This window comes from Amblyomma mixtum, chromosome 7 (genome assembly GCF_055824585.1).
Source record: "Amblyomma mixtum isolate Tamu chromosome 7, ASM5582458v1, whole genome shotgun sequence".
Classification (NCBI taxonomy): Eukaryota; Metazoa; Arthropoda; class Arachnida; order Ixodida; family Ixodidae; genus Amblyomma; species Amblyomma mixtum.
Genome location: NC_143018.1, coordinates 78,485,622 through 78,505,106, shown reverse-complemented (window position 1 = coordinate 78,505,106; position 19,485 = coordinate 78,485,622). Strand labels below are relative to the sequence as shown.

At 43.5% G+C, this 19,485-nt stretch overlaps 1 long non-coding RNA gene and 1 pseudogene across 1 annotated transcript; one reads left to right on the top strand and one right to left on the bottom strand.

The window, feature by feature from the left end:
• Window positions 1–4,958: 4,958 nt before the first annotated feature.
• LOC149336577 (uncharacterized) lies at window positions 4,959–6,705 on the bottom strand. The gene is made up of 2 exons (XR_016284574.1): window positions 6,546–6,705; window positions 4,959–5,499 (listed from the first exon to the last, which is right to left on the bottom strand). It is a non-coding gene; the product is annotated as an uncharacterized LOC149336577 (long non-coding RNA).
• A 3,969-nt stretch (window positions 6,706–10,674) lies between these two features.
• On the top strand, window positions 10,675–17,442 carry LOC149336576 (uncharacterized; annotated as a pseudogene).
• Window positions 17,443–19,485: the final 2,043 nt, after the last annotated feature.

Genomic DNA, 19,485 nt, shown 5'->3' with positions numbered 1-19,485 from the left:
CAGTAGGTACAAGCATACCGTTGCACTGTTGCCTGGTTTCCTTGGGGCAAAGTTCTAAGAAAAAAGTAGGTCTCCCGCCACACCTCCAGCTTACAAAAACACCTAGGGCAGGCTGCCCAAGCACCATCATAGAGTCAAACCATCAAAATTAACTTGGTCTTGGCTTCACAAAATTGGCAGTAGCAATGCTCGAAAACGGCTCAAGGCTGGCGGTGCTTAGTCAAACACCATTTGACAATGCTAGCACCTTTTGAGAATTGGAAATCAGCATTAATAATACGGTAAAAGGACACACACAGAAAGGGTGCTGTCACAAACATGCATGCAAATGCCAAAAGAGGGCTGCACATAGAAACATAGCTGATTGCTGCAACAGGTTCAAATGAGCATCTTATGTTTGAGCAATAATTTTGGCATGATGCAGATGCCTTTGTGAATTTCGTCCTTTTCAGTTTCTAATGTTTTCCAAACACTTGTTTATCAAATCTCACTTAAATGTGTACTGTGTACAACCCTCTTCAGGGGGGCACTTTGTTGACCTAAAGTGCAGTGAGGCGAAAGCCTTAAGCGCGGTGTTGCTGCTTGTGTCACTGATACGTTGTTAAGATGTTAGGCTTCGCCTCTAAGAGTGAAACGCGACAGCGTCTTGCACAACGCTGCCAGGGAGTCCATAGAACACCATCGCCCGTTCGGTTTTATGCCTTGCTCGTCGGTAAATTGGTTTTTGAGGAAAGGAAATGTATCTGTCTCGCATACCTCGGTGGGCACCTGAACCTCGCCGTAACGGGAAGGGAGGAAGATGGGAGTGAACGAAGACACCGTATTCACTAGACGCGCCTTTGTTCATTCCAAACCATCGAGCTGGCACGGCAGAGTGGTTAGCATGCTTGTCTCGCACTCCGGACACTGGGGTTCGATTTCAGATTTCCTACTCGGTTTTATGTATTTATCTGACCTGATTAGAAAGGTTAATTAAGCTAATTGGGTAATAAGCAATTAACTAAACTTATTCCCACTTACTTGGAGCATCACTATACGATCTCTTGAATTGGTTGCATGGTTACTAGGCAAAGTACAATTGGCCCCGTTTGAAATTCGCGCACTGTGACATCATGACCGTTTCGACCAATTGAAAAGGGTGACATTTCTGTCGACAACTCCTACTTACAACGATGAGGCATTAAAGGCTTCCGCCTTAATAGCTAATTGCCAACTGGTCGCTTGATTTACATATATACCCTGTGGTGACTTATTTCAAGATAAATTTGAAAGCCAGCACCTGTTGTCTACATCATTGTTTTCATGCTCCTTTTGGTTTCCAACCTCCTGGCAGAAAATGGGGAAATGTTCTACATCACCAAAAAAGATGCTTGCATTGGCCTAGCATCGCTACAATTCTGTACACAAAAAATCATGTCATTGCAGGCAATCACAGGCAAAGGAATGCAGCAGACGGACGTGTATCGATGACATACGCCTTACAAGGCTTTGAAAATGCTTCAAACAAGGTGGTGCATTCGACAAAGGAAGCCCTGCTGAACAAATGCTCAATGCCAGTAATGTACCAAAGTTGGGCCAGGTACTCAATCGTAATACTATATGCAATCACGATTTATAAGTAATTCTGACCAAATCATATCAGGTAAGCACTCCGCTCAAACAGCAAAAAAAAAAAAATTACCAATACCCTTGAGCGAAATACGACCTGAAAGTGAATGGCAAAGCTGATTTTTTTCTCTGTGCTCCGGGTAAGGCAACACTCAGCATGCGGTCGAAGCTCCACTGTCTGGAAGCAACTTGAAGGAGTGTGACCTCAACAGCATCTCAATCCACACCTACTGTGTGTAGTCAGAAAACAACACAGAAGACAAGAATCACTTCTACTCATTTTCCATGCTAAAAAACTTTTCCTCATGAAGTAGCAGTGTTTTTTAATCATCAGGGGTGTTTGTTAACGAGAAGAAGGAACCTTCCCAGCAGCATAAGCTGCGCACCTCATGGTGGTGGCATGTCATTATAACTATGCCATAGTTTGTTTTTTTCCCCCTCGGAACACAACCCAATGCGATCTCAGTTGATGTGACAGGTGGCATGTGACTACTAGTGGAGAGGAAAAACTTGCCATGCACAGAACCCACAGCATGTGCATGTTCTCAACTTCAATGTCGTCTTAAACAAGGCTGAATCAGTGGTATGACTGAAGGACACAGCACCAAGATAACATTAAAGTCGAGAAAACATGTTGTAATGAATAAGATGAGAAAAAATTGCAGCATCTAAGAGTACCTGAGAAAGAATCGAAGGGCACAGTAAAAATTCTTTGGCTCGTCCTTACTTCAGCTTCTACAGTGCCTTAAAGGTGCACTGAAGAGGAATCTGAACTCATCTTTTTGCCGCGGGAACTCAGTCTACACTTTCCAAGCATTCTTAGAAACTTATTATAGATTTATTGCCCTGTGTGGCTGATTTCCCTAATTAAATCGAATTAACGTCCAGCTCCCGCCTTTTTTTTTTAATTCTCCCTCGTACGGTGGGCGGAGTCGACCAATGCGTGGAGTGCCTTGCAGCCAGTCCCGCGGCTGCTTGCCGCTCTGCCATCGGCGGAGTAATACGTAGTAGTCCGTAGAAGCAAATAGTCCGCACGTATTTTTATTTCTGCGGGCTTATTATGCGGCTATATTATCTGTGAATGAAACTATTTATTCACAGAAACCTAAAAAACAAAATAAAGCGAAAGCAAAGCCTCCACGGAGCTGGCTGCAAGGCACTCCACGCGTTGGTCGACTCCGCCCACCGTACGAGGGAGAATTAAAAAAAAAAGGCGGGAGCCGGACTTTAATTCGATTTAATTAGGGAAATCAGCCACACAGGGCAATAAATCGAAGTTTCTAAGAATGCTAGGAACGTGTAGATCGAGTTCCCTGCGGCAAAAAGACGAGTTCAGATTCCTCTTCAGTGCACCTTTAAGAGGCAGATGTCTGTTGCCCTTGAATGACACTGGCCAACAGCTGCTTGAAGAAATAAAATAGCGCCTACATAAATGAAAACAAGAGTGACAGAGACAAGTGCTTTTCCATGTCCCTGTCTTTTCTTCATTTGTGTTGGCGCTTCCTTATTTCTTGACACGCACCAACTAGTTTGACAATATGTTCTATGTGAGCTGATTTAGGAATAAACACACTCATGCATTGCCTGAAACATAGTTCGAGTTTGAACAGTCAAAGACAAGTGTTACCAAAATAGAAAAGGACACTTGTCACGGGAATCTGTTACAAGCAGATATAATTTAACAATAATTTATTAAAAGACAGATACATTTCAACCTGTAAAAATAACACATGGGCCAAAAGATATAGCATAGAGGAGGGCCGATTCTGATACTGCAAAACAAATACCAAAATATCAGAACAAAGCAGTTCTGCACATTGCCTGCAATGAAATTTCACCATGGACGGGACTAAGCCCAGTCTAAGAAAAAAAATGCCACCACGGTTGATCACCCATTTAAAATGCTACGAAGGCTCACTTCACTACAGCTCAATGCCACTGTAGACCAGAGAACCGCAAAGGAGCTTCATGCTTGCCAGACAAGCATTTGGATAAATGGCCCTCAGCAGCAAATTATGCTCCAATCTGTCAAAGAAAGAAAGAGCTGCAGCACCACCATCAGTACTGATATTGTAACGATGAGGCATCAGGCATGTGCACAAAAAATGCCGAGGGCATTCAATCAAAGTTGACATGCTTGATAGAAAGCTGGCACTCCTCAGCAAGGTGTGATGGCCATGCGACACATTTTCCCCTACAAAGCCTTTACATGTAAAAAAAAGAAGAGAAGCTATACATAGGTTCCTGATAAGACTCTTGAAGAACAGGCGAATACGAGACCAGTGAGGAACGTAAATTCAGTAAATTTGCCAAGCATCTTTGATAATGATGACAGCATCAGTTTAAAGCATTATGATATTTGTTATACTACTTATGATCATTCTTGTTAACACCATTTCCCCTACAAGCAAAGCCTAGTACAGTAGTTTGACCAAGGCACACACAAAGTGGTAAAGCATTATGAACAATAACACACCATGGACCAGAAGCAAGTCAAGGAACAATAAGTAAACATTCACATCAGTATTTACGTTACAGTCACCTGTTTCCAGAACTGCATGAGTAAGTATGAAAAACAACACTGCCATCATATGCAGTGTCCTATTTCCCACTTGCTAAGCCAGACATTTCTTTCAAAATATTTTGCAGGTTAAGAAGAAAAGAAAAGGCTAAGATATGATGCATCGGTTGCATAAAGTGGGGCTTTATATCTTTGTCGGGTGATCTTTCACATAACGTAGTAGCATATGACTGCGTGCTAATGAATATATATGAGAGAACAGTCAAAAATGAGATCAGCGATTAAACAAGTGGCAAAGTGCATGTACACGAGCCAGAATCTGCAATGAGACCTGCAGACGGGAGGCAGTGACACTATCATGTCCCAGTCTTAAAGACAGACATTAAATGGCTCCCTCATTTTTCATTCATCACAGTGCAGTGGGCATATAACTTCTGATGTGTCAATAAATGAGTTTTCAAGTGGCTACATAGCTTACGATTTTGTGTCCCCCGTCAGACGTCATGTCTGAAGTTATCACAGGTGTTGCAGATATGCTCTTTACCTCTAAGGTATCATTGCAACCTTTTATGTTCAGAACAGCTGAGCGATGGTCAGTCTGATCTTTGATAACCGCTCAGCACATTTGTTGCTGTTGCAACCACCGCAAGTTCAGTGAACACTTAAGTAGACCGTATAAAGTTTCCGTTGAAAGCCTTCACCTGTTTTCTTGCTTCCCTGCTACATTCATCAAGCGTGAGAATATCTAAGCCAACTGTATTCACGAGGGTGCAGTTAAAGGTACAGAGAGAGGATCCAGAGCACATGGAACATAATTACGAGACAGGACCCAAACCAAACGCTTTTTATTCTTCTACCTCTGAGACCAACTCAGAGCCCGAGCATTCATGGCACGCGGCTCCTGTCCAGTCTTCTTTTTTCATCGCTCTCCTCGTCAAGAGAGTGCGCTGGTACAGGTCCCCTCCTTCAAGTGACGTGAATATCGACTAATGAGAAGTATGTCAGGGCACCAGTGAAATAATAAGCAGACTTCAGCCGCTCCAAGACTATAGCATCGGCTGAACCGTAAACATCTATCATGTAGGAGATGGGATGGTGATCCAGAACATGAAGCAGCCCTTGGTAGAGCGGCTGAAGAGGACGGTGGTGGAAGTCGTGACACATAAAAACTTGCAGCAGTACTGAGGTCCAACGATATATCAGATACAAGTTTGTCGAGTTGGTCTAGGGCGGGGCGGCTGGGGTCGACAGTTGCGGAACACTTCACGCAGAAGCTGTATGCAGTCAGTAAACAATAAGCATTCTTCTAATATGATGAAAGGCTATGCCCGATACGTGCTGCGACTGATCCGGTTGTCATTGAGATTTACCTGTCAGTGGGGTGGGGAGAGTGAAGGGTCAAAGAAGTCATAGGGAGGCATAAGGAGGTTCCATAAACAAGCTCATCTGCAGGGCACCAGAGGCCTTGTTTGAAGGTTCTGCACAGCTGACTGGAGCACTACAGGACAGTATGGCTAATTTTATGTCACGACATTTTTAGCCAACTGAGTATTACAACAAGAATCTTTGTTTTTTTCAGCTTCTGAAGCTTACCAGTGCTGGCTTTTTTAAGTAGAAATTTTATAGCAATACTCTCTACTAACTACTTTTCTATGCGAGTTTTGAAAATTCTACCTTCCATTGAGAACAGAATCTGAGGGTCACAGCCATCAAAACAATCTGTTGTTTCAGCATGACGACATGGCCTGAGAATGACGAAAGCCTGGTAACTTTTTATGCGCAGTAAAGAAGCACTCGTTGCCAAGGTGTTTCTTATTAAAACACCAGACACCCGAACGCTGCAGTTAACGAGCGACTGAAGCCAAACTATTAACCGCCTATCACAGCAAAATGCCCAAAATTAAGACCCTGGACCATGCCGAAACAGCAATGTAAAAGCACGTTTTGCCAAAGATCACTGCTGGAAGACTGAAAGGAAACGGAGAGACACTCTAGGAAATGAATGCGCCGTAAACGTAGTTTTTCCTTCACATGTACGAGACTAGATCATGAGAAAAGAATCTTGAACAAGAGAATGTTTGCTTTAGGTGCAAGACCGACATTTTTTACCAGTCTACCAATCATCAGATGGACTCTCTGCCTCAATTTACGCACTATGCCTTGTCCATACATTTAGCAGTAATGCAATGTAAGCAGTTCAAATATATGGCACAGTTTGCTGCTACTTCAGACACGCAATATCGTGTTCAGCTATGACATTTGAATAAAGACCTGGGCGCGGACGTATGGGCAGACCGTTGCTGTGAAGCATGGGTTTTTCCTTCTTGTTCATAGCACAAGAGGACGACAGGGTAGGCAAAGTCTCTGCAAGATGCGTCTTGTTCACATAGCAAATACATCGCACCTTGGAGCTCACCAGAGAACAAGCTTGGCGTCACCGAGTCACAGGAAAGCTTCTCTTGGCTCTCTTCCATGCGGTATACTGGCAATACTGATTTCCACTTGTGGTAGGACTTCCAAGGGAAGCAGAAAAGTAGAGGCAATGCAGTCATGCATTTTCGTGTAAGAGTAGGATGGGATGCGACCTATGGACGCGACTACAGTGACTGTAACGCGACGGAGCATAGGAGGTGATGACGATGACGATGCGTCGGTTAACTATCGTCGCAATGCTAAGTTATATAAATTTATTTATAGCTCTTTATTATCTTAAAAACTAACACAATAACAACAATCTTCAGATAATTAGGCCCATAAAATACCATTTAGAGTAATGAACGCGCACCATAAAGTAAACTAATACAGAAACGAAACCAAAACTTTAGAGCGCGGAGCCCGCGTTTTTTCTCGCCATTTAAACTGAACCTATGCGCTGTTGCCGCTATGGAGCATGAATCGGAACCTGGGCAATCTACATCTTCACCGGATGATATCTCAGTCACCGGTGCGCTAGAGTGCGTTAAAGATCACGGGTCATCCACTGCTGATGTGGAGGTACTTCGCTGCAACTTGCCCGATGGAAAATCCGCAGAAATGTGGGTGCGGCAATACAGCGCAAACACGAACACCTCCTGGATTTGCGAGAAGATTCAAACCAAGTGCACAAGGTGAGCAAATTTCATGACATAGAACGCATTGCGCTCCATAGAGAGAAAGTCTGCGACCTCGTAACATATAATTAGAGGGGTCCACCGTACAAAAACTACCTATGTCTTTATCGCACATTTTGATCTTAGCAGTCCCGTTTTTCAATGTACCATCGCCCATGCAGTTCATGATGAGCATGCATTAAAAAATAAGAGGGGGGCGGGGGGAGAATGAGTTGATCCAAAATCTATCGGGGATTTAATAAATTATTGCCTTGGTCAAATTCTTCAGAATGTGTTTTAAACGAATTCCATAACCGATTTTTACATCATATACAGTATGGTTAATCAAGCGGATGTCAATTGTTCCCCCAGTATCACTGCTCCAATGACAAGTTGTAGGCTTCGCCACTATACACACAAGTGGCTGGTGTTGGTGCAGCAAGCGTCTGTGCATAGTCCGAGCATTATTGGCTTCATCAAATTCTTCCATTTTTAAACGAACATGCGCGATTTTTACATGGTATATCCAACACATCTGGCCATAGATATCGCGTGCTGCAGTTATGTTGCATTGTATTGTACTTTGTATGGACCCGACACTAGCCCTTGGCTATGGGCCCAAAATCTTAGTGCATATCCTATTGTTGTAAAATTATTGTTCCAAAAAAAAAAAAAATCTTCACTCTAGCACCAATTCCGCAACAGCTTCGATGACAAGCAGTAGGCTTTGCAGGACTTTGGGTACACTTGTTACTTCTGTAACTCCAACACCGCCACTGAAGGCTTGCTTTCTAGACAGTCGCCAGCTGTCCATGCATGCCATAGCGTTGTGCACCGCTTGTTTTAAACATTTCGAGGCAAAATATCAATATGTGATGAGTGATGTAATGATGAGAAACTTTGCGGACTGATTTCAAAGAATTTGGCTTGCTTGCTTTGTAAAATATAAGGAAAGTCCTGTTATAGCCATGAACAAACTTCTTCAAGCCAGCTTATTCATAAAAATGACTCGAAGTATAATCTGTTCAACACATCAGCTATACACCTGTGCACTGCTAGAATGTGCAATATCATTTTTTTTTTATTCTTGCAGGATGATCTTCCACAAAGTGTGGAAATGTCAACATAATCCACGTGACAAAGCATCAAGCCGCAGCACTTCATGCCCAGCGAAGCTGGATATTAAAGTTAAAAAAGTGAACCGCCACACAAAAAGAAATGATCCATTCTTGTGCCGAGAAACACCTCTACAGGCTGTTGTAAAGATATCACATCACAATCATAGCCTGCAATCAGCTGACTCTCTTAGACTTCTTCGACCAAGCGAGGAAACCAGGGCTGTTTTTGAAAGCTATTTCGATGAAGGAATGGGAGCAGCTGAAGCTATAAGCCACCACGAGAGAATCCTTGCTGGAAAACCCAATGGGCCCACCTTACAGGCAAACTCAATGGTGAACCCACCACCCAGGAGTGTGTATAGGTGGCATCAGGAATTTCGGAGCAGGAAATATGGCCCACAGGGCAACCCATCTATAAAGCTGCAAGAAAACAAGCCCAAGTACTCAGCCCAGGGTAAGCAGCATTACTTGACGAGCTCGAGCATCGTTCTGTGAAATTTTCTAGCTTGTTTCGGCTACCAGTCTTAATAAGTACACACCATCACATATCAAAACTGTAACCTTTGAACAGTTCTGGACAGTATCACTAAGTGTTGGACTTTTGCTTTTATTTTTGAAAGATTTGGTGCACTTTTTTTTGTGTGTGTATTCTAGACCATCACGTTCATTTTTGGGAGGTTGGTGAGAAAGTATTATTCTGTGTGCAAACATATCAGGTTTATTATCAGCAAAATACATGAGGACACTGTTTGGCTTCAGACATGATCTGGGCTTTATCACTTTTCTTTTTAAACCCAACAGCTCATGTAACGGTATTTATAATAGTTATAATGGTTAAAGGGCACTGAAATGGCCGAGAGGGAGCCTTAGTTCGCAAGCTGAGCTAACGTTTTGGCAAGGTGTCTTGCCTGAGCGAAGACAAGTCCTCTTGTCGAAATGGAACTGAGGCTTCCCCTCAACCTTTGTTCAGTGGCCTTACATACTGTGCAGCCATCTTCTTTCTCTCATTCTACCATGGATCCTTATAATGGTTAAAATATTTCAAGGAAACAAAATAACCAATGCAAGACACGATAATGGAAGTACCATATGTAAACAAGGCACTAACAGATGCAGTGTCAAACAACTCTAAGCAATATGCAAGTGCAGGTTTTGGAGTCACTGCTGTTGGTAACATTACACCATGCACAACAATCAATCTGTGACTATTTTCAATAACTTTTACAGCTCCTTGATCTCACTGCTGATAAAAGGTGCTGGATAAGATTTAAGTAAAGACTCTGTGAAGCGCTGCCAAAAGTCAGGAAAAAGTTATGCGGAGACTCAAGTCATGTATCATACCAGAGCGGTCATTTTCATGAGTGAAGAACAACCTCTTTTAGACTGCATGAAAACAACTTTGTCGTTCACTTTGTTGCTTATGTTTGCTGTGGTAGACAGCAGTGAAAGACTACTCCGCTGTCAAGACATTGCAACAGAATAAATGATATTACGTTAAGCGTATACAGCTCGGTAGGTCAGAAAGGCGTCGCTGTAACCCAGAATTGAGAAAAATGGTGTGGGCTAAAATATACACTATTTCATATCTAAACTGCAATGGAACTGTCTTTTGAGCTACACTCAAGGCATTGTCACATCACTTCACTTCCCATTTAGCATCCCTAGCTCCGCTAGTCAACTTTGAGGCTAGTTTGCAATAGGGATCCTAACTGATGACATATGTACCTCCAATGGTACGCAGTTCATTGTAAGATACTGCAGCTTCCCCCCAAAACCAAACCAACTTTTTCCAAACACTTTGCCAAACTTTGTGCCAGTCTCGTGATGCCGAAAATTTGTGGAATGGAAAAGCGCTGCTAAAGGCATTATCACATTGCTCTTAAAACAATGCTTACACCATCCTCCTATTTTTTTGTTTCTGAAATGTCAAACTGCTTTGATAATGCCCTATGCGGAGACATCTAAAAAAATATGTTGGAACAACAGTACGTTATCAAAAGCAACATTATGTTGGCTTCTCTCATTAAGTGAAAAGAACATTTACAGCAATACAAACAATGTTCTTGACAGAGCTGCATTACACTCTGTGGAAACACCTGCATGAGGACGAGTGTTGAGTTAAAATTAGTGACAAGGTCTTGCTCAAACATAACTTGTGAAAATTTGTGTGTTTACAGCATAGATTTTGTTCTGCCCTACTGTTGTAGTTCACAGCCTGTAGTAGATATACATAAAAATGTTATGAATCTTGCTTATTGGGCGTAAGGAGAAAAGGAAAAATTGACGTATGCTAAACAAGCCTCTTTTTATGCCATTCTTTTCCTGCCTGTTCAATGGTATGCTTGTTTGCTTTGCAGGAGTGGATGTCACCTTCACAAGTGTCACAGATGACAGCTGGGCAGTACTTGTAGTGACACCCATCATGCGTCGAGCCCAACAGCTGGAGTCAGCTCAAGATATTATATTTGTAGACTCCACATCGTCATGTGATGAAACCAGGAGCACCATAACGGTGCTGTTGACAGCAACAAAAGCTGGAGCTATACCAATAGCAGTTCTGATACACAGCTCGCAAACAACGCTGGGGTACGAGCAGGCCTTCCAGCTGTTGAAGCACCAATATCCAACATGCTTTGGAACCAGCCCGGTATGTTGCTTTATTGAATTATAAGCAAATGCAAATAAGGTTCATTTTTTGAAAAATTTTGTACTGGGAGATTGACACTGGTCAGTGCCTTGGGGCAGTCACAGCAACAGTGACTAGCAGCATAACAAAGCTACTGCTAGTGTGAATGGCTTAGCAATGCTACTTCAGTGAGCCTTGCTTTGCTTTCTTAAACTTCCCACAACTCATTTTAAATATTAGTGTCAATCGTGCTTGACCCCCTAGTGAAGGCATCACACTGCCAACAAAGATCCAGATAATTTGTGCTATGGTTTTTTCCTGTTGTAATGTATGGATGCGAGAGTTGGATTGTGAAGAAGGCTGACCGCTGAAGAATTGACGCTTTTGAATTGTGGTGCTGGTGGATACTCGTGAGAGTTGCTTGGACTGCCAGAAGACAAATCAGTCGAGTGACCCTAACTGCTCACTGGAAGGTCAAATTCTAAAGTTAAAGCTGATGTGAAGAGAGGCAGTCGCTGGAGAAAACTTTGATACTGGGAAAGATTGAGGAACACACGAGAAGGGGGTAGGCAGCAAAAGTGATGGTTAGATGGCATCCTCGAGGCATTGCAGATGAATCTAAGCGATATTCGAAAGATAGTGGGAGCCCAGAAAGCTCGGCGTGGTTTGGTTTATAGGGTCACGAAAAGTCGGATATGACTCAACTGTTAATCATGCTGTGTTGTGAAGACCTTCAGTTTCTTTTCTGAACATTCCTCATTAAGTGCAGATAACTTTATTATTATCAGGAACTTTGATAGTGGTGATGGAATGGTACAGTATCATGTATAGAAACATATACACCTGCAGAAGTTGGGTTTGTAAAACCCATTGCAAAAGATGGGCAGTGTTTTGTAGTAATCTTCAGGTATACTTGCTTATAAAAATTTAAAAAGAATTGAAACATGTCAGGAGAACAGCTACCAACTTTTTTGGAAAGCAAGATTAGGATAAGGGCCAGTACACAAAACAAACAAACAGCTGCAAGTCCAAGTTTGCATTTTTTTTAGTTCAAAGCTAAACTATGCACTTTCTTGACTGCTTTCTCTCTTCCAAAGTAAGTTTCCACCACAGAAGTTCAATAAGGAAACATAGTGCAAAGAAAAACATGCTTCGAGCTATTCCACCAACTTGTTCTTGCTTTACTCCTAGGAATTGCTGCAAATTATTGCTGAATCAGGGCTTCTTGATTCTACACGAATGCTTAGCTTACTTTTCAGCATGTGCATAATTAGCTGCATATACATCCTTTCGCTATCCTTCCACGAGCACAGAATGCTTCCTTTTTCTTTGGAGTAGAGTACACCTTCTCCACTGCCTGATTTTAGAGGTCACATAGGTAAGAAACGAACATTTTGTGCAGTGGGATATGTTCTTGAATATATAAGGCCTATCCTTGATAAAAAATGTGACCATTCTGATAAGACAATGTTTGCAATGGGGTCTACCCAGATATATGTTTACCAACCTCCGCAAAATCTGAGTTAATTGGCAACAGTACTCACTGCCTTTGTATACACGTCTAAAGTATCAAAGTGCTGGTTAGCTTTGGTGTTAATGTCTACAAAATTTCTATATGCCACACTGCAATGTTGTAAGCTTGAGTTATTGGTGCCTGTTCTATTTACCAACCTGTCATCCAGAGGCACATGTACATGCCAAAAGTAGGCATACATTTTTTTTTTCCAATTCTCTTGCAATAGTATGGCCAGCATATCTATTTGACAGCCCCATCCTGTGAAAATCTGGTCAGTGTTGTGAGCGAAAAATCATGGGCATGCTTCTGGGAGGTGGGTAGATGGCAGGTGACATGGCCTGCCATCGATTGGTTTGCAGGTAGTGTAATGTCACATGACCACAACATGGTAAAACTGGCAGGAGCTGCAAACTCAGATGGAAGGGTAAAATGGGAATTCAACCCGGAAGCCTTGGCTCCCAAATCAGACAAGCTGCTCTAGGCAGGCAGGTTCGTATGGCATGGTTAAATCAGGGCATCACATCACGTGGTCTTTCATGAAATGTGACAGCTCACAACTGCATGCTAAAGAGCATGTGCAAAATAACAAAAGCAGGAATTAAAGGATTAGCAAATAACTGCATGTACATGAACGAGGAGCCACAGACGGGAGCCATTAACACTGTATGGAGATATGGAGTTTGACTGTCCCTCAAATTCTTCATGAAAAAAACAGGGAAGCAAGTTAACCATTATGGACATGATGTTGTAATGCAGTGTTGCATCTGAGTGCATCAGCATGTTGGTTCATGCTTTTGGTGGATTTTGGTTCTCTTTACAGGCTCCAGCTTTGTTCATGACGGACAATTCCAGGCCGGAAAAAGATGCGTTGCACGCAACATGGCCCAGCGCAAGGCAGCTACTCTGCCATTTCCACGTGTTGCAGGCCGAGTGGCGTTGGCTGACCTCTGCGCAAAACCATGTGCCAAAAGATGAGCGGCGTCACTTCATGAGGGCTTTCCAGCAGGTAATGCAAAAGCTTTCATTTGCTTTTTTTTCATTTTCAAAAGCTTTCATTTTCAAAATGTTTGATTTATTTACGGTTTCAGACCAACTATTCTTCATGAATGCAAGTTACCTATAGTTGGATACAGCTCAAGAATGCAATGAAAAATGCCCTTCAAAGGAGGCCCTCTGCCGAATGGCATAGAGTGTGGGTGCTTACGTAGCTTGAAATCACAGGTGAATGGCAGATGGGCCCATCAAATGGGATTAACAGTGATGTAACAATAATCGATCATTGCCATTAAGGACTTCCTTTGAGGGGTGTTTGCCACTGTGTTCTTGAGCTGTATCCGACTACAGTTTGTCACAAAGCCCATTGTGGCTTAGGCGGTGCAGACTGGGCACTATTATTTTCCTTTTTTCTTGCCCACACAAATTTGTGCAGTTTGTTACATGTGGTGCCATCAATCAGATTTTTAAGAAAATTTTTTCTTCGCAGTTTAAATTGATGTAGCCCTCAGAAACCTTTTATGAATATTTAAGTATTAAGTGTGTTCATATGACAGGAAATTGCTTGTCTGATCAGTCTAGCCCTGTTTGGGGTAAATACCTTTTATTCACAAGTGAGTTCATCATAAATTTACTAAACCGAGTGGAGTTTGATCCTACCTGTAACCAAACAATATCGTCAAACGCTTTTGCCAACTTGTTTTTTTGCAGGACTAAAATAAGAATTCCATTTTGTTCGCAACAGCTTCTTTTTATACTGTTAATTATTTGCACCGGCATTTTTGTTTGTTTCTCTTGCATTTGCCACTTTAAGTGTGTATTGCTGCATACTCTTTGATACTTGTCTATTTTGGAACTTTGATGTATGACTGGCTGTCATCTTGCTGTTTGCTGACTAGTAAGTGGTCGGGACCTCGTCAAGCTCTCCGAGCTTTTAGTCCCGTGCTCCTCCTTCTCAAAGGAAATAAAGGTGATTGATTGATTGATATACTTTTTGTGTTCCGGTTTCAGATTCTGTATGGGAAAACAGCAGAGCAGCTCCAGAAATCAAAGGAAGAACTCCGCTGTTTGAAGCATGAAGCTTTTGTGAAGAGGGTGAATACCTTTCTGAACAATGAGCAAGAATGGGTGCTCCTTCACTGTGCAGGCACAATGACTAGGGGGCACAATACGAACAACTATTCCGAGGCGTCCATCCGCATTCTGAAAGATGTTGTTCTCTGCCGCACAAAAGCCTACAATGCAGTAGCCCTAGTCGACTTCACCATCACAACATGGGAGAGCTACTTGGAGGCACGGCTGCTAAGGCATGCTCACAATCGAGATGCCTCTCACCGTGTTGCATTTCAGCACCTGCTGCAGAAGCTGCCAAGCGATTTTGCCCAGTCAATAGTGCAGCTAGATGGCACTTTGTATAGTGTGCCTTGCTCTTCTGGCACAGGCTCCTACGAAGTGGACGCCGACATTGGAACCTGCAGCTGCTGGATAGGCAGCCAAGGTGCTTTTTGCAAGCACCAGGCTGCTGTGCAGAAAGCCTTCGGTGGCTTCTTCCCAAACAGCCCAGAGCTGACCCCTGAAGATCGCCGACAGCTGGGACACTTGGCGTTGGGAGACCGCTGCCTGCAGCTAGAGTTTTTTCTACCAATGATGTCAGCAGGCTGTGTGGATGCGACTCCAGAAGCTTCCACGTCCACATGCAGCGATGAGGCAATGGAAGATGTGTGCCAGCTGCCGAAATCTCCACCAGGGCCACTTCCAGAGCTGAATGAGAAGCCTCAGGTACAGTTCAGTATTAATCCTCTCAACTACTGCAATGAGCAATTGTAGCAGCATATCAATTTTTTTAGCTTTATGACCATCAGAATGTCATCATCGTGAGAATAATATGGCCGAGTTCATTTCCTGGCTACAAAGAATATTCTAAAAGAAAAAAAGGGGATGTGAACAGGTTCTATTATATACTGTAGATTATATAGATAGTAGATAAAGCCGGAATTGGTGCTCATTTCTTACAAGGCTGCAGTGGACAGGAAGGCAAAGCCTGTAGAAACATGCCTGTCTCCCCCACTCAGAACAAAGGACACAGCATAACCGTGAAATAGGAGTGAAATAGGACAGCTTTGGTTTTATTAAGGCCAAGTTTTAAACTATTGCCTTGAGTCCATGAATTTGTTTTGTACAATGTGTCATTAGCTTGATTAGTTAAATCCTCACAGTTGTTATTTTAAAACAATAAACTAGTGTCATCTGCGTACATTACATAATGGGCATTTTTATCGAGATGAACTATCTTATTTACATATATTTAAATAAATAAACAGAGTGGGGGGGCACTTAAGCTCTGCCTTTAAGGCTATGATGCAATAGCGTAGCACTGACAGCTCTTCTCTGTGGCTTCTCTTGCAGGTTGTTTAATTAATAATTCCTTCACATATGCATCTGATATCTCGCACATATTCATTAGCATACAGTCATAAGTTACCAAATTATGTAAAAACTACCCGCATAGATACGTGTAAACCACTGCTTTGACCAAGCCACATGGATGTGCCTCTGTGGCCTAGGAGTAGCATGCCTTACTCTTCGCCGAGGGGTCCTGGAGCTCTCAATTGCCACCTCACCTCCCAGTCTTGAATGACAAGTCCTAGTTGGCAGCTTCTGCCATGCTGTGTTGTGACTTCATACAGCCCAGAAATCGATGAGTGCATGACCATGTCACCTAACTACCACTTGTAGGAGAGTTATGCTTCTGATTTTTCGCTCTTAAGGCTGGCAATGGTAGGTTTTTCTGCAGAACAGGGCTTTTAAAACTATCACGTTAAAAAATAATGCACTAAACTGAGGGTAGCACAATGGTTGGACTAACAACTAGAAGGGTGCCAGTCACTAGCACAGCCATGAATGTGCCAAAGTCAGGTTGAGAAATAAACACAAAAATTATCCAAAATTCGATTTCTTATCTGTCATTGTTATAGAGGGTGTACCCACACAAGAATATGTGTGCTTCTTTATCAGGAAGATCTGAAGGATTTTTTGTGCTTTATGTGTTTCCCCATGGTCTAAAATGCAACCCTTATCAAAATTCTGTGAAAAGTGGCATTACAACCTAGGCGAAATGGCTGTCCAGCTTGATCTTTCCAAGTGGAATGATAAGAGAAACAGTGGTGCTAAAAATGATGATGCCCAAAGTGAGAAAAAAAGAAAACATGCGACCAATAAAAGAAAGAACATTCAGGTCATTCCTATACTTTGTCTCACTAGATGTTTGCAGCACTGTGAAAGGCAGCGGTTCCCTGGACCAATCAGGATCATGCACACTATAATAGGCAATGGTGGTCCTCTTGGCCCAGGCCACAATAATAGGCACGTATGGTCCTGAAAGGGTCAGGGTATTGCTGCTTTTCACAGTGCTGCAAACATCTTGTGAGATGAAGTGTAATTTGCATAATATGGTGCACAGCACAAAAACTATACCCATCAGCTTTCTGTTTTGTACAGAACTATGTACACAGCATATCAAAATTTTATGCCTGATTCACTGAATCAGCATACCTGTAGAGGTATTCTCACCATATCATAACTATTTTCATTAAATATCAATTGCAGGACATGGAGGCCAAGTACTGCGCCCTAGAAAAGGAGCTGCGACGTGTACACAAACTGGCTGAGGACAGTGATGTGTATGCTGCTCTGCTGGATGCAGTCACAGCCCAGCTCAAAAACGTGAACACAAGCAGTGCTGCACATGCTCTACTGCTGAAGCTGAAGGTCTCTTCAGCAGTAGACAGGAGGCGTGGCAGAGTAATCAAAGTGCAACCAACAAGCCTGGCAAGACGCCGCCCTGGCTTACCAAGAGGCTCAAGACGTGTTCCACCTGGGCGTCCAGCAACAGCATCCAGCAGGAAGACAAAACGTGGGCACAAATTAAGCCGTAGCATTAACAAAATGTTCCAGGCGCCAAAAGCCACTAGGGCTTTTTTCATGGCTCACAGTTCACTCCACAGTCGGGACCAACTGCACATGTCTTTAAAGGGACAGTGAGGAGAGCTCGATTAATATTTTTTTTATAGCAAAATCCGATAGTTCGGCATTTCATGGCTTTGTTGCCACTAGGCCGGCAGCGAAAGATGCATTTATTTCTAAGAAATTTGGATTCGAAGTTGAAAAAGTTTTTCCCGCCATTCTGATTCAAACTTGGGATTCTCTTATGACGACACAGGACTAAGTGACGTGAAACATGACGTGCACATGATGTAACGCAGACTCCGTGATTTCTGGCGGCCAGCAGTGCGGCCTAGCAGCAGCCGAAAAGAAAGCTACCGCAAGCCGCACGTTGAAGGCATCTATTGGCTATTGCGGCCGTCTCTACCATCGCTTCGTTTACGTTAGCACAGGCGTTACGATGGATCCCGTTCTCGAAATCGTCGACGAAGTTCTCGCAAATAAACACCTTTAGCATACCGTGTACCTTGTTACCGTTAGCGGAATACCGGGAGCCCGCCTACCGCCGGTGAGCAGGCGCTGATTGGTCCCGATGCTGCAGGCGCGCGCATAGCTTCCGGGTACGTGGCGCCATCTGGCGATGTCAAGGAGATTTGCGCATGCATTGGCTGCGCCTCAGTGATTCGTGGCTTCTCGTGTCGTAGTGTTGCTGGAACCATTGGTTCTAGCAGCACTGTTTTGTCCTATGACATCATCACGCTTGTACTTGCGAGTTTGGCCTGTGGCAGCGATATCTGTATTTTGGTTCTTGCTCTTTTCTACGTTACAAGAGTGTTGTTGTCAGTATGAGTGGCGTTTTTGTAATCAGGAGCGGGTATTCTGTCGATACAAGTCAACTTCAATTTCTCCTCAGTGTCCCTTTAAGGATGTTTGTGCTCTTTTTGACACCAGTGCCCAACTATTCATTCTCAGTTCCTCGGTTCATCACCGCTTCAAGAAAGTAGTGACACCAGCTGCCTCGTCCACAGTGCGCACCGGCAATGGCAGTCTTGCTTCTGAAGAGCCCACTCTGCCCTTACTGGCTGCTCTACTGGCCTTCTTCGCTTGGACCTTCCCTCTGCTCTGAACATCTCACCAGCTCAACTCACCTACTCTCAGTGAAATTTTCCCGCTTCCCTCCTGAAGCTGCCGTTTACATTCCTATGTGCCCTTTTCTGCCCATGTGAGATGGCGACTACCTGACACGTCCCATAGCATGACACCACTGGACACTGTCCCTTCTATCTGCTCTTTGGTCGACACCCAATACTGCCTTTCAACACCTCACCACCAGCTGCTGACACTGCCGCCAGTACTCCAGCTCTCTAGTTCTGCTCTGGCTCTCCTCCCATTGAGGAGCTTGGACTCTCACAAAGTCACGGACACAGTGACTAAAATGGTCCATTGTGCCTATAACACCGCTACCAACCACCATAGAGACCACACTTCATGTCATGTCGATTTAGGCTGTCGTGAGGCAGAAGCTTGTGGATCTGCCTTCTGCATGCCCGTCACACTCACTCATCTCAGTCATCTCCCCTTTTGGCTGCTGTCCCATACAACTGCTGCACTCTGGAAAACTAGATGAGGTAGCCCCCAAAGGCGATGCTGCCTCAACGCCCTGACCTAGAAACCTTCTACCCACTCACAGACTGACCTTATTAGATATTGCTGTCAACGGTGTTTCTCTGTACACACTTAATGACACTGATGCAGACATATCTGTGATGAGTGCTGCCCTTCACCATTGTCTGCACAAAGTTCTCACGCCTGCAACATCCTGTGTGCATGTCGCAGATGGCAGCATGCCTACTGTAGAGCGGCTATGTATATACCGCTTCGGTCCACATAGCTAGCCACAGTATTCCAGAACAGTTCCCATTTTGAAGACCTGTGCCCATGACCTCATACTAAGTTTGGATTTTTTGGCCATCCACTCCGCCCTCTGGTATCTCAACAACATGACTGTGTTTTCCCCTACCTTTTCTTCTCACATCGTTGACCTTTGGTCCTCTCTCTTTTTAATCAGGCTG